At 35.5% G+C, this 12366-nt stretch overlaps 1 protein-coding gene across 4 annotated transcripts in view; it reads left to right on the top strand.

Annotated features, from left to right (window-relative positions):
• LOC106875324 (uncharacterized) overlaps window positions 1-12366 on the top strand; it is a 317815-nt gene that overhangs the window by 216253 nt on the left and 89196 nt on the right. Inside the window, exon 4 of one of the 4 annotated variants that reach the window (XM_052972108.1) lies at window positions 9317-9378. The exons of the other annotated variants lie outside the window; for them this stretch is intronic. The gene's annotated coding sequence lies outside the window, so the exon portion shown is untranslated. The remainder of the gene's footprint in view (window positions 1-9316; window positions 9379-12366) is intronic. 4 annotated transcript variants of the gene reach the window in all.

Here is a 12366-nt window from a genome sequence, read left to right as displayed (position 1 = left end):
GTGTGTGTGTGTGTGTGTGTGCGCGTGTCTGTGTGTAGCTATTGGTATGTATGTGTATACGTGAATGATGAGCAGCGATAATGCGTCTTCGACACCGTGTGAGCGGATAAATATTTTACTTGTTTGTGGATTTTCGAGATTACCTCAGGTTTCATGTGTTACCTTTCAGAATTTTCTCTTAAGAAATATCCTGGCATTCCGTTTTTCACTTTGCAGTTGCCTTCATGATATTTCGAGTGGCTTCAAACGTTAACAGGTGCTGCAAAGTGAGATATGAAAAAATACAAAAAGGCCAATGTCAGTAACTCAAGAACTTGCGGCATTTGTTATTTCTCTCACGTTAAATTTGGTCTTACAAAACGGGGCAAAATAGCCGCGCATATTTTCCTGTGCTATTGACAGCTTATGGTTCATATAATCGTGCAGTAGATGCAAAAACAAAAAGTGCAAACTTATAGATATTATGCATTTGCATTGAAATGTCATGTATGCACGTGTATTACAAAATCTACTTCCATTTGAATATGTTCATAGAGCATACACATATCTGGGATTTCATATAAATATATACGAGACTTTCAATAAATATAAACCTATATAAGCATATTACATATACTATATGGGCATAAATATACATTTACGCACAGATGTATGCATATGTATTATGTAATTTGGGTAAAGAATGCCCATGTATACATAAATGCCAGCCGTTATTCACGATTACACCCATGGTCAAACACGCACACACACACATACACATACAAACTTATACACACACACACACAACCATACGTATACGTACGTCTAGACTTGTATACAAATGCACTTATCTACGCTTACTTATATACATATATTTTGTGTCTGTTGGTGTATAACCCGTAGACATTGTCGAAAATCCCAAAAGAAAGAAACAATATATACGTATATAGGCGCAGGAGTGGCTGTTTGGTAAGAAGTTTGCTTCCCAAACACATGGCTCCGGGTTCAGTCCCACTGCCTGGTACCTTGAGCAAGTGCCTTGTATTATAGCCTCGGGCCGACCGAAGACGTGTGAGAGGATTTGGTTGACGGAAACTGAAATAATCCCGTAGTGTATATGTGTATGCGTGTGTGTGTTGTTTGCGCGTGTGTCTTTGCCCCCCACTACCACGGCTTGACAACTAATGGTGGGGTGTTTACGTCCCCGTAATCTTGCAGTTTGGCAAAAGATATTGATAGAATGGGTAGCAGGTTTTAAACAAAAGAAATATTGGGATCTATTCATTCGACTTAAAATTCTTCAAAGCTGTGCCCTAGCGTGGGTGCAGTCGAATGACTGAATCAGTTAAACGATGAAAGGTATACATACACATATATATATATATATATAGAGAGAGAGAGAGAGAGAGAGAGAGAGAGGGATAGGGATACACATCCTTGTGCGCGCGCACACATACACACACACACACACTCATTGCAAGCTTTCTTAGATGTACTGATTAATTGACTGTTATTTAGTAGAGAATCATATATTTCTTTTTCTTTTTGTCGTTCTGCGTTTTCCCTAAATAATACCATCGAATGATGGACGGTTCTAATTAGCTGATCACAATTTCAATGCATTGCTACACGTCCTAGTATTCGATTTAATTTGTAGCACAAAGCTAGCAATCCCGAGAGAGGGGACCATAAGTCGATTGCATCGACCCTAGTGCACAACTGGTACACATTTTATCGATCCTGAAAGAATGAAATGTAAAGTCAACCTTATTAGAAATTCACCTCAGGGCGTAAAGACGGACTTAACGCCGCAAAGCATTTTGCTCCGCGCAGTAACAATTTTGCCAACTCACCGCCTTCATGTGTTTTAAACATTACTTAAAAATAAGACAGCATGAAAGAAAAATATCGCATTAGATTCAACTCAGGCAATAATTTATCATCTCATCAGAAGTTGTAATGAGAAATTTTCTCAACACAACTGCAGAAGACGTGACATGTAAGAGCTGTATGTAAGGTTAACCTTATGTAATCGTTTTGCATTTGCTCTAGAGAAGCGTCTAAAGACAACTTAACGTATATTATCCGACATACATATATAGGTACATACATACACACAGACACACAGACAAACAGGCATATGTATACATACATATACACATATATGTGTGTCTGTGTATATATGTATGTATCTATGTGTGTGTATATATATATATATATACACGCATATATACATACATATATATATATATATATATATACATATACATATATGTATGTATGTATGTATGTATGTATGTGTGCATGCCTGTATGTATATCTTACACCGCTCTCTTCCCAAGGAAACAATTCCAGCTTCACTATATTTCTCATATTGAACAATACTTACTTTTCATCATCGAATATTACCTACTACAGAACTTTTTGAGTTTACTATTGTGTTCAAATATAATTATTTATTTATTTATTTTGCTGCTCCTATAAATGATAATAATGATAATAATAATAATAATAATAATAATAATAATAATAATAATAATAATAATAATAATAATAATAATAATAATAATAATAATAATAATAATAATAATGACGCTGGGCTCCTGGAGTGGAGAGAGGAGGAGCTAGAGGAGATGAACAGGCAGTCAAGACAGCTCCTAAAGATGCATAGAGCCCATCATCCTCGTGTAGTCACTGATCACCTATACATGAAGAGAGCAAATGAAGTAAGGGGACTGATAAGTGTGGAAGACTGCGTGTGTATCGAACTTGAGAGCTTAATGAGATACCTAGTCCAAAGTAAGGAAACTTTGCTAGTGACAGTTAGAACCGAAGGAGTATTGAAAGTAGAGAATAAAGAAAAAAAATAAAAGAAATACAAAAATGACATGAAGAAGAATTACGCAAGAAAGGAATGCACAATCAATTCTATGTAGCCACAACAGAAGTTGATGGAAAAAATAGGTGGGATTGGCTCATGATAGGAACGCTAAAAAATGTGACCGACAGCACTATACTGGCTGCGCAAGACCACGTTTTGGCCACGAACTGGAGAATCAACCTTAGGAATGAGAAAGTGTCTCCGCTGTGCCGCATCTGCAATAGAGTGGATGAAACTATTGCCTATATCACGAAAGAATGCCTTAGACTTGCCCAGGCAGCGAAAGTAATACATTGTAAACTGTGCGAAAGTGGGTGCTATAAAGAGGCAAAACGTGGTATGAGCACAAACCGTGAAGAGTGGCGGTGTTGGATACATGCAAAGTCCTGTGGGATTTCCCAATCCGAGTAGATCAGGTGCTAGAGCATAACAGACCGGACCTAGTGGTGATGGACAATAATTAATAGTAATAATAATAATAATAATAATAATAATAATAATAATAATAATAATAATAATGACAGACAGTATGTGCCTAGAAACAGGGTCGCAGAGGTCTCATAGGGTGCAACATGTCTGTTGTCAACGAGAAGAACAGTCTGGGATGATACATCAAACAGCAGAGTGAATCTTTACTTGCTGCTATTAGAATTAACAATATAACAAAATCCTACCGAAAATATTTCAATGATTATAATGTTGTCTTAAGTTAGAGATTTTTGGCATAAATAAATATAAAAAGAAACGTCACCAGGAAGAATAGTGTTGGATGAAGCGATCTTTGAAAACGTGAACTGCACAATTTATGCACCATTTATTGATGAATGCCAATATCCGTCTTGGTTATTTTTCAAGTTAAGATATAGACGATCGATAGTTAGATAATGAATTCTGCTAATCACAAGCATTTGATTTCTGTTTGCTGCAGATTTTACTACGAGCCTTGTGTCAAAATATAAGTGTAAAAACAAAAAGAAAACATAAAGAAATAATAGATTTAACCCAAACTTCAGAAGCATAAACCATACTTGAACACACATCTGAGAGTTCCAAAATAAACGCCTCATATGATGGCCAAATTCATTCGTGTGATTCATTTATTTTGGAACTCTACCCATGCTGTTACACAGCTGCTTTCGTAATTAAAAGCATTTTATGCCAATTAGGTACATTTATCTTTCATAAACGATTTGGTAGACCAAGCCAAGACTATAGATCTAGCAGTTTAATACATAATGATAGGTGCAAATTACAATGTAGTGCCCTATTGTTTGATCTGTAGCCTCTACCAGTTTCATGTGTGATTAAATATCGCTTATTGATTATTGGTTAAGACATTAATGTAAAGTCTTACAAAATCGAGTATAGCAGGTAAGATATACACAAGATTGATAGATATTTTATTTAACCCCAGGTCATATATTATCACTCGTGACTACAATGACCTATTATCAGATATAATATATTTTCAACAATATTATTTACGTGTCCTTGTTTTATTTCGAAGTTTATAGTGTTTCAATTTAAGGAGACAGAATTGTTTTCTATTTCTTGCAACGTGACTTAATACTTTTGGTTTCATAAATCGTGCAATAATATCAGTCATAACTCTGTGATAAGTTTACCCAACATGCTGCCATATTATATACTAGAACCGAAATATTTGCTAATAATCTATGAATGAGGTCAAATATCTGAAGAGTTCAAGGAATACAATGGAAGTAATAAAACGTTATAGTAAGGCAATTGCATCAACTGTGAAGTGAAATGTGGACAGCAAAATAGTTCAATGTAGAAAATCCAGGCTGGAATATGGAAGGTGGAACTTAGATTATATGAGACAGGTATTCCAGAACTCACTCTATCGTATCTGACATATTGTGATACTTTACTGCTTCCATAATAAAGAATATTTCATACCACTTGCGTATACTCCATTACATTGTATGTCCAACGATGACAAAACCATGTTGTATAGTACGATATCGATATCACTGTTGTTGTTGTTCGTTGCTGGCACTCCGTCGCTTACGACGTCGAGAGTTCCAGTTGATCCGATCAACGGAACAGCCTGCTCGTGAAATTAACGTGCAAATGGCTGAGCACTCCACAGACACGTATACCCTTAACGTAGTTCTCGGGGATATTCACCGTGACACAGTGTGACAAGGCTGGCCCTTTGAATTACAGGCACAACAGAAACAGGAAGTAGGAGTGAAAGTTGTGGTGAAAGAGTACAGCAGGATTCACCACCATCCCCTGCCGGAACCTCGTGGAGATTTAGGTGTTTTCGCTCAATAAACACTCACAACGCCCGGTCTGGGAATTGAAACTGCGATCCTATGACTGCGAGTCCGCTACCCTAACCACTGGGCCATTGCGCCTCCAGTATCGAAGCTTTTGTCTTTTATATTCTCCAGCCATTAGATTCCGGACATGCTGGGGCACTATTTCGAAGGATATTACTTAAATGGACCACTCCTAATATTTAGTCTTTATATGCCTGAAACTTAATCAGTCGTTCTTTATTGCTGAACTGCCAAGGAACGAAGACGCTAACAAACGAACATCGGTTGTCAAGCGGTAGTGGCGACAAACACACAAACACACACACACACACATGCATATAAATATATACATATGACGAGTTTCTGTCTTCTAAATTCACTCTCAAGACTTTATTCTGCCCGGTTTAGTTGGAAAGTAGAAGACACTTGCCAAAGTGCCCACGCGGTAGGAGTGAATCCAAAGCTATATGGTTGGATATCAAACTTCATACCATACAGCCGCGTCTGCCGTTATTACTACTACTACAAATAATAAAACGTAACATATGGTATAATTATAAACACTGCAAAATTTTAGCCATTTCTCCGCAAACTGGAAAAAATTGGTTTTTGAACCTTGTTAGGTTCTCATCAGAGGTGTCTACATAATTTTGACAAACTCCTAATAAACAAGCAGCCAAACTGTTTATATATTCAATAAATGCAGCAGTTACTTTATGAAGGAGTCCCTAATTTGCATACCGAAAGTGTTTAACCCTATAAATACCAGTGGCCTGTGAACGGGGATCTTAGTCCACACAGTATTAAGGTACGATATAATGTATACGTAACAGATGGTATAATTAATAATAGTTTCGAATTTTACCAGAGGGGCAGCAATTTTGGGGGAGGAGATGAGTCGATTACATCGACACTAGTGTTCAGCTAGTACTTAATTTATCGATCCCGAAAGGATGAAAGGCAGAGTTGACCTCGACGGAATTTGAACTCAGAACATAAAGACGGATGAAATACCGCTAAGCATTTCGCCCGGTGTGCTAACGATTCTGCCATTTTGCCTTCTTTAATAATAACAATGCCAATAACAATCATCATTATTATTATTGTCATTATAATTTATTTTTTTTTGTAGTAGTAGTAGTAGTAGTAGTAGTAGTAGTAGTAGTAGTAGTAGTAGTAGTAGTAGTAGTAGTAGCAGCAGCAATGTCATCAGCAATGTCATTCATAATACTTTATATATTAGAATTGGCAAAGTTTGAGAAGATCATTTTCTTTACAGTTTTTGGGCCAAATATTCCACGATAAACGATGATGGCTATAAATTTGAGACTGGAAATTGTTTCATAACCAGAACCTATTATGCGAGCGCCAAACGTGGAACAACAATAGAAATAAACTAACTTTCCATTATCTATTCTTAACATTCGCATTATGTATGCACCATTAAGAATTCATTAGTGTCACCGTTTTGTGAAGCTGATGTCAATACTAGCAAGACGTTCTATAATTAGTTATGTAAATAAACTTAAATCTTGGCGTTGAATTTGGTGAATCAAAATTCCCACTGATAACACAGAGTTTTTCAATCAACTCTGAGTGAAATAACATCTGATCGTTAAATACTGAAGAAGTGCCTTAATCAGGCATTGAAAGCGTTAAAGTTTTGATTGCGATCCAGCACGAAGTATAATGCACTTTCAACAGCCTAATCCACCATATTTTTTTCTTATTTTTTCTTTTTGTTCTTATAACACCAGCTACGGTGCAAGGATGGCTTTATGGATAAGAAACTCGATTTTTCGTGTGAAGTCCCACCACGCAGTGCCTTACGCAAGGGTCATCTTTAATAGGGTCCTGCCGGCCGACCAAATCCTTGTGAGTAGATTCGGTAGACGCAAACTGAGAGGCCCGTTTTATATATATATATATATATATATATATATATATCTGTATGTATTTGTGCATACATATGTATATATATGTATACATATATGCATATATATATGTATATATATATATATATATATATATATATATATATATATATATATATATATATATATATATATATATATATATATATATATATATATATATATATATATATATATATATATATATATATGTATGTATATATATATATGTATATATATATGTATATATATATATATATGTATATATATATGTATATATATATATATATGTATATATATATGTGTATATATATATGTGTGTGTGTGTGTGTGTGTGTGTGTCTGTACTTGTGTTAATTACAACCAGCAATTGACTGGAGAATCTGCGTCGATTTGTTCACATCCCTGTTATGTAGCGTTCGGCAACAGTAAAAAAAAAACCGATGGAATAAATGGCAGAGTTAGAAATATTAGTAATGGCAATTTATTCGTGTACATTGGATGTGATGCCTCAGAATGGCCTTTCCAATGACTGAAAGAAGTAGAAATATAAATATAGAAATATAAAGAAATCGAAATCTATGTTTGTTACAGGTTTCTGCTGTAAAGATGTTTGAGGCTTTAAAACTAATTAAATGGAAGAGGGCAACAATTGCACAACCTTTACAAATGAAGCAGAAGATACATATGTTTGTGTGTGACGTCAGCAGCACCGTTCTCAATGTGAGATGTGTTATTCAGTGTAAAGATATTATTTCAGTGTGTAGAAAATCAATGAGTTGTTAGTGTGAGTGTGTGCGTGGGCGCGCTGTATGTATGTTATCAATCAGTTTCATTTCTGTATTTCTTGTCCATAGAGAAAGAGCCGGACTCTAACATAGATTCAAGGCTCCTTCATTGGAACTTTTATCAGCATCATCTAGGTATTTGTGCATATGTGTGTGTGTGCAGTATTTGGTGTTAGTGTATGCGCAGATTTGTATGTTTGTTTTATGGATGCGTTTTAGATGCATGCATATGTATTTATGTGCTAAATTTTTGGAAAGTTTTACATATCTTTACAGTTCCATTGATGGCTTGAATCTGTAGTCTTCTAATCAGCCTTTTTCTTTCAGGTTTTGAGAACCCTAATTTTTCCAGGTTTTTGTTGAGGCAGTATGTATGTATGTGTGTATGTATATATATATGCTGGAGAACATAGCTTAAGTTGGCTTTAGGCGCTTCTGAAGCGGACACGAAATGATTATATTCAAGAATTATATTATGGATCCGTAGTCCAGGTGGATTATCGTTGACATTTATGGAGTGACGTGAGAAGTAAATCTTAACGTGACGTATGGTGGAATAACAACTGAAGGTTACAGTATATAAAAATTAAAATGCTGTGCAAAATCTTATACATTGATTTGCAAAAATAACGACATTTAGTTGTTCATTGCCTTCACTGTATCCATAAGGAATCTTTTCTATTGATACGGTGTTAGAGAATTGTAGAAGAGAAGCATACTGTACTAGACGGAACGCAGAGCACAATGTAGTGGAATTACTTTTAACTGTTAATAGAGGGGGAAAATGAGACCCGAGACTACGAAGCAATAACAATTGTCCCTGTGGCGAATGTTGCTCTCTTAAAAGACTTTACAAAGGGGTCTATCATTATTCTCTCTCTCTCTCTCTCCCGCTCTCTCTCCCCCGCCCTGTCTCTCTCTCTCCGCTCTCTCACTCTCTCTCTATCTCTATCTCTCTCTGCTATGCATACAGATGTTGTGATCAATGACCTCCATGTTTTCTCTTGTTCCACGCACAACTTAGCACATTGTTAGGCCAATCTTTCTCAAGCCACTTGGTAAAGCTCTCGAATATCTTCTCTCGCTGTCTTTCAAGATCCAATTTTATATAGAATTGAATAATAATTGTCTAACGTAGTAAGAAGCAGTTTTAATACAATTGTCTCTATCCGGGCTTCTTTTGTTCTTCCTTTTATTAATTGATGCATTGTTTTCGTCTTGATAATAATGAAATCCTACTTATGATTTTATTAGCTGAAAGGAAAAATAACGGAGACTAATGTTGTTATTGATATCCCTGTTATTATTATTATTATTATTATTATTATTATTATTATTATTATTATTATTATTATTATTATTATATGGTTTGCGCTGGAAGCACAGCTTTACAAAGCTCCATTGAGTCGTTACTTTCTTTCAGGATTACTTGGCGAGTAAAACAAAATCATTTTTGTTTTGTTTCAGTGACAACAGGCGTCGGAATATATGAACGTTCTCCGCTTGTCCTGGGGCAATAAAAAAAAAAGGTTTGTCAAAACAATGTTTTAATTGTGTATTTAGTTTTGCACGGTGGGTATTTGTATTGTTATTCGTGGATCTAAATTGTCTCCGAAGTAACAGGGAGAAGTGATCCTTTCATTGATGGCAGTACTACACTAAATTACATAAATACAAACGTCCTTCGGTCGTAATTCTTTTCAAGCAAGAAACGAAATTTAGGGAAAACAATCAATGCTGGAGTTAAGCCGGCAGAGCTTCAGACATAGACACAGTTGTTCAACAGAAAACAGAATAAGACAGGAAGGACAATTTAAAATTAGAGCATAATTAGAACCTACGGCAAAGATACTGCTAACAAAAATAGAGTTTATATATCTTTACAAACCATATTGCGTAAAGTACAGTCTGTCTGAGGCCATTGTTGTGACTTGATAAAAAGTACACCCCCCCCCCTCGCCCAGTAGACACAATATCTTCAATCAACAACTTCACAGTATTGTATACTGTGCGACAGGTATAATAATAATAATAATAATAATAATAATAATAATAATAATGATGATGATGATCCTTTCTGCTATAGGCACAAGGCCTGAAATTTTACGAGCTGGATGGGTTGTGCGGGGCGGTTAGTCGATTATATTGATCCCAGTGGTATTTACTTTATCGACTCCGAAAGGTTGAAAGAGAGAATCGACCTCGGAAGAATTTGAACTCAGAACGTGAGAGACGGACGAAAAGTCACGACATATTTTGCCCAGTATGCTATCGATTCTACCAGCTTCCAGACTTAATAATCATAACAATCCTTTCTACAATAGGCACCCTGAAATTTTGTGGGAGGGGATAACTAGTCCTTATTTTATCGACCCCCCCCCCCCATATGATGAAAAGCAATGTCGAACTCGGTGGAATTTGAACTCGGAATGTGAAGTCGGACGAAGTACCGCTAAACATTCTTTCCCGACATGCTAACGACTCTAATAATCATAATAACAATTATAATCCTTTCTGCAATAAGGAACAATGCCAACAATTACGACAGAAGGAATAACTGGATAACAACGTCCCTAGTGAGTAACTGGTGCTTATTTTATCGATTCCGAAAGGGTTAAAAGCAAAGTCGACCTCGGCGGAATTTGAACTCAGAACGTCAAATCTGACGAAATACCTCTAAGCAATTTCTCCTGCGCGTGATAACGATTCTACCAGCGCCCCGCCTTAGGAATAACAATATCAACAATAATTCTATTTTAGACAATATCGAATTTTCTAATATCTTCCAGATATTAGAGTGTGAAATATTAAAATCTATTTCATTGAGACTAAAACATCGTTTTGTTAATACTTTTATTCGTTTTGATTTTTTTTTTATTTCTATGTTTTCTACATTTTCATTATTTTCACTATAATAATACGTCCTCCCTCTGTTCCTACAACTTCTTTTCTCTGCACATTTCATCTCCGCCATTTTTTCGTCTTTTTATTTTATTATAAATCGTCATCATCATCTTTACCATTATCACATAGCCATCGTCAGCAATAACAGCAACAATATTCTTAACAATGCATACATTTCTTATTCTGAGATTATACGAACATTTTAACACTTTGCAAGCCCTGGATATATTTATTTATACATTATATATTTCATAATTTTCCCCCTCAAAATAACTATTTATACACAGAAGTGTCCATCAAACATGGCGCGTTGATAAGTATCTATCTATCTATCTATCTATCAATCTGTCTATCTATTTGTATATCAATCTATATATATATATATATATATATATATATATATATGTGTGTGTGTGTGTGTGTGTGTGTGTGTGTGTACATATGTCGGTGGGGAACATATGCTGCAAAGTGCTGAAAAAACCTAGATAGATTCTGAGAATTTACAGAAGGGACCAGGAAACTATGCTGGTTCTATGGAGGAAATTTGTACTCAGCCGTCTAGACTACCGTTCTGAACGGTGGTCACCACACACTGTCAAATTAGTAGCGGAACTTGAGGCAGTTGAGTCGTAGAACACTAGGAAGATAACATCGCTCTACTGCGAGAGACGGTTGGATCAGAAGTTTTGAAAATTAAAAGTATCTATTTACTTCTTGCATGCCTGTGTATATATATACATGTGTCTGTATATGTATTAATGTATGTATGTATGTACGACTTACAGCTGCAAGCTCAGTAGTCTCCATGAATACATCATTATTTTAACATGATGAAATACACAATTGTAGTATAGAGTCAGAAGAATGCAATCTCAGCACTTAAAAACTAACAGGGTGATCAGAATTCTTCCAAGTATAAAATATATTTAAATGTGTTTACATATACTATATGAACATTTATTATATACGTTCTAGCTGGGATAAACATGCGAGAGTTGTGCTGTGATGTGATAAGAGATATAGATAGATAGATAGATAGATAGATAGATAGATAGATAGATAGATAGATAGATAGATAGATAGATAGATAGATAGACAAATGCCAGGTAAGCTAGTAGATGATACGGCATAAATATCGTAAATTATTGATGCACGAAACTTATGATGCTAATATTGCGTTCGTATATGTTATTCTCATCATTTAATTTACAAAGCAAGTGAAGTTAGAAACACTACCAAGTTTGAAATATATTTTCCAAAATATTCCCCAACGTTAAAAAGATTACCAATCAATAGACAGCCGCAAATTATATGTGAGCTACTTGGAAAACGAAGAACAAAAAATAGTCAGAGAAACATTGCCGAACAATGGAGGACGGCGAGGGTTAAAGTGTGCAATATTGAAATATGACATGGCAGATTAGGGATAAAGAAGACACTTCTTTTCCAAGGGCTGTTTTCCACTACAAATCGAAAATCTTTTGAAACGAAAGCGATCTGAGCGTGATTAATGATAAACAGACACATCTGGTATCGAAAACTTATAGTAAAGAAGTGTGTGTGTGTGTGTGTGTGTGTGTGTGTGTGTGTGTGTGTGTGTGTGTGTGTGTGTG

This window comes from Octopus bimaculoides, chromosome 12 (assembly GCF_001194135.2).
Source record: "Octopus bimaculoides isolate UCB-OBI-ISO-001 chromosome 12, ASM119413v2, whole genome shotgun sequence".
NCBI classification, from domain to species: Eukaryota; Metazoa; Mollusca; class Cephalopoda; order Octopoda; family Octopodidae; genus Octopus; species Octopus bimaculoides.
The sequence above is the reverse complement of the archived record's forward strand: the minus strand, read 5'-3'. Positions and strand labels throughout refer to the sequence as shown.